Below are 6015 nucleotides of genomic sequence, written 5' to 3'. Positions count from 1 at the left end.
CCTATCTGCCATCAGGTAGCAGCTCATAAACTTAGGATTTATAGTTGAATGTTTTCAGATCAGGACCAGCTTTACCAGTAGAAGCTCCATCCTGCAGACGGATGTTCAACCTCACAGTTCAGAGTTACTGAGGCTCCAGGACTCAGCCATGATGGAGACACAGTGAGGACAGGACGGGGTTCATCTGTTCAACAAAGATTTTCTCTCAGTGAACATGTAGTACAGTCTCTGAGCAGTGAGCTCAGTTTATACAAAGAATAATAATCTCAGTCTATATGAACAGAAACACATTTTACAAAGTGTTCAAACAGCTTAAAGCAAATATGACAGCAAGCAGGAGAAACCTGAGTGAGGGGAAGAGATTCAACAAGAGAGCAAGTTATAAACAGATGCATTTTTACTTCCAGTCTTTGACAGTGATGGTGTCCAACTTCAGTCCTGGTGGATAAAATCTGTTTGATGCAGTTTGAATGAGGATTTGGTGAGTCACAGTTGGTTTGCTTTGGTGTCAGTTAGCATGCTATGTGCTTGTTCTTTACTAAATCTGATGTTGAAGCCTCTGATAGCTAAGATGAGACCTAGTAAGTGTGTTTTATATTCTTTTGCTGTGGAAGCTGACATTTCCTGTCGATGTGCACAGATGTCTTTAGGCCACATTAATAAGCACGCTGCCATTACAGGGAGCAGTTTGGATGTGATTTCCAGCTGAACTGTTAGGAATGCTGGAATAAGACCTCGGTGTTTATGTTGCACAACAGGCCAGGTTAATTAGCCGAGTGCAGATCTTGGCGTTGAAACCTGATACTGCTGAACCTTAATGATCCACCTCTAGGAGATCTGAACTTCCACTGAAATCTTCTGTTCCTAATAATAATGTATACTTTATTGATCCCCATGGGGAAACTCCTCTCTGCATTTAACCCATTCACTCAGTGAAGCAGTTAGCAGCCACTGGGCGCCCGGGGAGCAGTGTGTAGGGATGGTACCTTGCTCAGGGGTACCTCAGGGTAGCCGTTCAGTGGATTAGAACCCCCGACCTTAAGACCTTAACAAAACCCCTGGATTCCTGATGGATCAACTGATATTCCAGAGAAACTGACTCACACATCTAAACTGTGATACGACTCCACCATAAACTCTGTTACTGCGATACACAGAGGATTTAATCCAAGAACTGATTCCACACCAGACTGTGACTGTGAAAGGTTTCTCTGTAAATCTGTGGACAGCTGATTTTGTGCTTTCAGTGTTGTAATTCCATTCATTGTGTTGGTGTTGAACTGGTAACTCACTGTGTTACTGATTATTCCTAACCAGCCACTCTGCAGGTCTAGTGAGTAAACTGAGTCGGCTCATATTGATCAAAGTTTGAAGAGCAGCTGAAAGAAAGCTGGTTAACCCTGAAGGAGCTAACACAGGTTAACTTGTAGTTAACACAGATATAAGTTCAAACTAATTTGAACTGGACAGAGAGAGAGACATTTATTTATATTATTGTTTTACTTTTATTTATTTTACTCTGGTTTTTGGATGCATAAATTAATGTAAACTGGAACTGTTTGTATATTTCCGTGCCTTCTGTTTCCCAAAAACAGTTCAAGTTCACCCTGATCTGTGGTCGGTTATTTTAGGGCAGCTAGGTATAAACTGCTGGTGAGAACAAAGACTCTGGTCCTAGTTATCTGTAAATGTCTATGTAACCCATGGTTATTTTTATTGTAAATGGTATTTTTTTTTTAAGTTTTACTTTTTGTTAAGTTTAAGTTTTCCTATGTACCGTGAATGCACCGCAGCGCTGCTCTACAGTGTGCATTATATGTGCTCCATATTGTCTGCGCGCAAGGTACATTTCTCTGTATACTGCACCGTGTTTAATGGGTAAAAGAGCTCCATGAAACTTTGTTTTGAGCAGTGATTTTGTTTTGTAGATGCACAAAGCTGTTGTGGAACTTTCAATCCTGTTGAGCTACAGAGTTAATGTATTGTGTGAAGAATATCCTGGTGAGTCTCGAATTATGCAAATTGAATTGTGATTCACAGTCTGGTTTCAAAGTTATAAAATCGGTCAGCATATGATGTTTTGTTGGAAATATGATTGCAGAAGCTGTTAAGGATTTTTTAGCTGTGTTAGCCCTGTGAGAAGTATGCTAGCATACCCACATGTGCTCCCTGGGCTAATGCGCTTGCATGAGACACTTTTCATGGTTCACTTGATTTGCACTAAAATGTATAACATTGTTATTGGCCAGTAAGAACTGTATAGATGTATGATATGTAAAGACACTTCGAGGAATTTGATTTTACTTTTTAAAATTTGTACAAATGGGATACAGGGAAGATTAGTCGGTAGAAATATGTGCTTTATTACAAGAGAAGTGATTGCTCCGCAGATTTGTGTGCAGGCTGTTTTTTTAAAGAAAAAAAAACAGCCTGCAGCAGATCTTTTTGGTAGAAATCTGCTGCAAGGACCGAGCGGTGCCATCTAAGGACTAGGGATGGGTACCAGTATCGGTTCTGACATAAACAGTAGTAATCAGACCGAAAAGCAGCGCACATTTCGGTGCTTTATTTTGGTGCTTGTTATTCGTGAGATGTCATACACTTTGGACTCTAGCCAATCATTTTTCCTTTCCAAGGATAGTAGGCGGGCCCAGGTACGTATGTTCTTTTAGAGCAGAGCTACAGATTAAAAATGCCCAAGGCGAAGCAGTCAAAAGTCTGGCTGTACTTCACAGCAAAAGATGCAAACTCAGCAGCCTGCAACAAGTGCTTTAAGGTGATACTGTGCAAAGGAGGTAACACCTCAAATCTGATGAAACACCTGGCGAAGCATAGCGTTTTTTTAAAAGCCAAGAAATGCACCGTATTTGATAGCTTGCTGCAAGACCTCACACCGAGCAGCACATCTACTGCGGGTGTGGTGCCTGTTATCTGACCCGGAGCTAGCAACATCCCCCAAGAACCCGAAGAGGAGAGTCCTGGCCCCTAGCCCTGCCAGTGTAGCAGAAATGATGACGGATGATGATGGCAGCAGCAGCCGTTCTTCTCTGGGTGAGTAGCTTAGCCGTATAGTGACACATGACAGCCACGGGAAGCCGACGGGTAAAGAGATAGTTTTTTTTTTTTTTTATCGGATTACGTCGTGGAAGAGAAATTGTTCGAGCCATGTTTTCGATGCAACAAAGAGGCGACAGATGGCCTGGATTGCAGCCATTCGAAGACCAAATATAACGTCCAGGAACACTTCAGCTCACATGTTAGTCTGCTCCAAGCATTTCCACAAAGGTAGGTCTTCTGTTGTAGTTATTACGTAATTTATCATAACATAATTGTTGATGTAGGTTACAATAAGTTCTTATATTGATTTGAATTGAATTCATTGCGCTATGCTGCTTTGTTCACTGTGGCTTTGCGGGCTAATGTTTGTTGTGTTTTGTAGGAAAACCAGCCTACAAAATGCTGGAATGCGATCCAGACTGGGCACCTCTATCAACCTGGCTCATACCGAGTTTAAAGCTGCTACCACAGCGAGATTTGATCGGTTAAGAGAGAGAGCGATATCAAAACAGCCACGAAACGTCCCGCATATATGTGCCCAAGGGTTGTGTTGAAGCAATCAAGTGATGAACAACTGTTTTCCAGTATGTTGGGTTTTTTTGTTTTTTTTGCATTGTTGATTTGTTTGTCAGCGAAGCAGCTAATAAAGCATGATGGAATACAATTTTGCATCTTTCTTGTAAGATTCTATAATAGAATGAAACAATAATGCCAGTTATAAATAAAGACAATAAATTGAATGAATTACGAAACACTCTTTTTTTTTTTTCTATTAGATCCGAAAATGTTGTGTAATACTACAACCTGAAACGACAAATAGATTGCGTTTGCCTGTACAGGAGATAGAGGAAAATAATTTAACAACAGCTGTGAAATGGAATAGTCCAAATCACCAAAGTAAACTGGACCTGGGCTTGTTGCAGGGATCTGAAGTTAATAAACATCTTGTGAGTGTATGCACTAACACTTAGGACCATATAATAATAAAATGTGCGTGATGAAAGTTGGGCAGCAGCTAACGTCCTTACTTCACTCTGTATGCTCGTATGGGTCTGACCCTTTTACTCCTTTGATTTTTTCCTTGTCCTTTTTTTTTTTGCCTTTTCGTCAAGTCTGTCTTTGTACGGACCTGCCGTGTTGTCCGTCGTTTTGTACATAACTGTTTTGGGGGCAAATAAAATGCAAGTAGGGATTAAAACCGCAGAATTAACGATTACCGGTGCTGGAAATACTAGTGCTTGATGCAGTGTTTTGATTTTGTTGCCACGGGTACCCACAAAGCAATGCATGAAAGTCACGTGGTCTGTCAATCTCTATAAAATGAGGCCATATTGTTGTCTGCAGTTCAGAGTTCATTAAGTGAAAAAGATGCAGTGTGTGTTTCTGATGAGAGCAGACTCTTTAACTAAAACCTCTAAGATTAATTTAAAAGAGGTAACATGTTAAAAACAACTGAAGTAACTGCATCATATGTTGGTGCAACAGGTAAAAAATAAAAATAAGACAAATGCAGAAGAGAAAATATTGGATGTAACTGTTGTTCTTAGTGGATGTGGTGGAGCAGCTGAAGCAGGTTCAGCATTTGTTCTGCACTTCATGTATTAGAGCTGCACAGCAGAGAAGTTACTCTGATATGTTTTGTTCTCTTCACTGTGAATAAAAAGCTGCCTTTTACAGTTTTTTGTTATCAGAATGAAAGAAAAATATTTTACTTAACAGCACAAAAGAAACCGCTACAAAGCTGCAAAACAAGTGTTTTCACTTATTTTGATGGCATATGATGTGGATGAAACTTACTTAATACAGTCAGTCTGATGATATCACTCCACTCTGTTAACAAATAGGTCCTTGTGCCCCGGCAGCTGTATTCTCCACTGTCAGACTCAGTAACTGTGATTCTGTATTCATTGGATGTTGGAGGTGTGTTTAACTTGTTTTGTCCCCATTCATACATCCACTGAGCTCCTTCACCTCCCTGAATCTCACATCTGACAGTGACTGTCTCACCGCTGTATATCTGAGTCCAGGATGGCTGCAGGGTCACAGTGGGCTTACTGGGAACTGTTCACATAAGAATGATCCAGTTAGGAGAAGAGAAACATGAAAACTCTGCTGTTTATAACATAAGAGGAGAGTCACTGCAAAACAGCTGATTCACAGACAAACAGTTTAAACGTTAAAACAAAGTCACATTATAACAATTTCAAACTGTAACACAACATTTTTTACAAAGTCTGCAGTATTTACTTTGCACAGTTATCATCTTTTGTTCAGATTCCAAAAGTTACAGATTATTTTTCATGAGTTGACAGCAGATTAAGAAGACTGGAAGAAATCATCATGTGAGAAATGTTTTCTAAAAGTTCTGATGAGGTCACCATGTGAAACTGGTGCAGTTGCTGATTTGGGACATTGGAGCGTGTCATACTTGTAGTTATTGTATAACAAACAGGTTTCAAGTGGTTCTGACAGATTTTTCATGAACTGAACCTTAAACCACTGATCCACTAATGCATCTGTTCTACACTGGAGGTTCTTCTAGCTGTCGTATCATTAAACATATTATGACACTCATGAACACCTTTATTTTTCATTAATTAAAATAACTGAATGCCATTAACAATAATTACAGGAAAGAATCTAAGTGGAACCTGTAATGTAGCAGAACAGTCTCTAATAAAATGAGGTTATATTGTAGTCAAACCTGAAACGTCGAGGAATGAATGTAAAAATGCTAAAAACAAAGGAAGTAACTGATCTGCAGTGATAAACTGCACATGTGCAGCCATGAGGTCAAGACGGGACAGACTGGGATTATTACATTTGGACTGATTTTTTTTCATCAAACTAACAAAATCTTTTTCAGATGTTTCACTGAGCGATTATTAAATATTTTATAATGACACTAAAAGATATTTTAAACTACTTTTTATCCGAAACAACAAAATAAACCTACAG

At 39.5% G+C, this 6015-nt stretch overlaps 1 protein-coding gene and 1 long non-coding RNA gene across 2 annotated transcripts in view; one reads left to right on the top strand and one right to left on the bottom strand.

The window, feature by feature from the left end:
* LOC120743404 (obscurin-like) overlaps positions 1-6015 on the bottom strand; it is a 170058-nt gene that overhangs the window by 43425 nt on the left and 120618 nt on the right. The window lies entirely within an intron of this gene.
* Positions 1-6015, top strand: part of LOC120743409 — a 51787-nt gene that overhangs the window by 6204 nt on the left and 39568 nt on the right. The window lies entirely within an intron of this gene.

This window comes from Simochromis diagramma, unplaced genomic scaffold (genome assembly GCF_900408965.1).
Source record: "Simochromis diagramma unplaced genomic scaffold, fSimDia1.1 OVJJ01000562.1, whole genome shotgun sequence".
Lineage (NCBI taxonomy): Eukaryota > Metazoa > Chordata > Actinopteri > Cichliformes > Cichlidae > Simochromis > Simochromis diagramma.
This window is presented reverse-complemented; position numbering and strand designations above follow the sequence as displayed.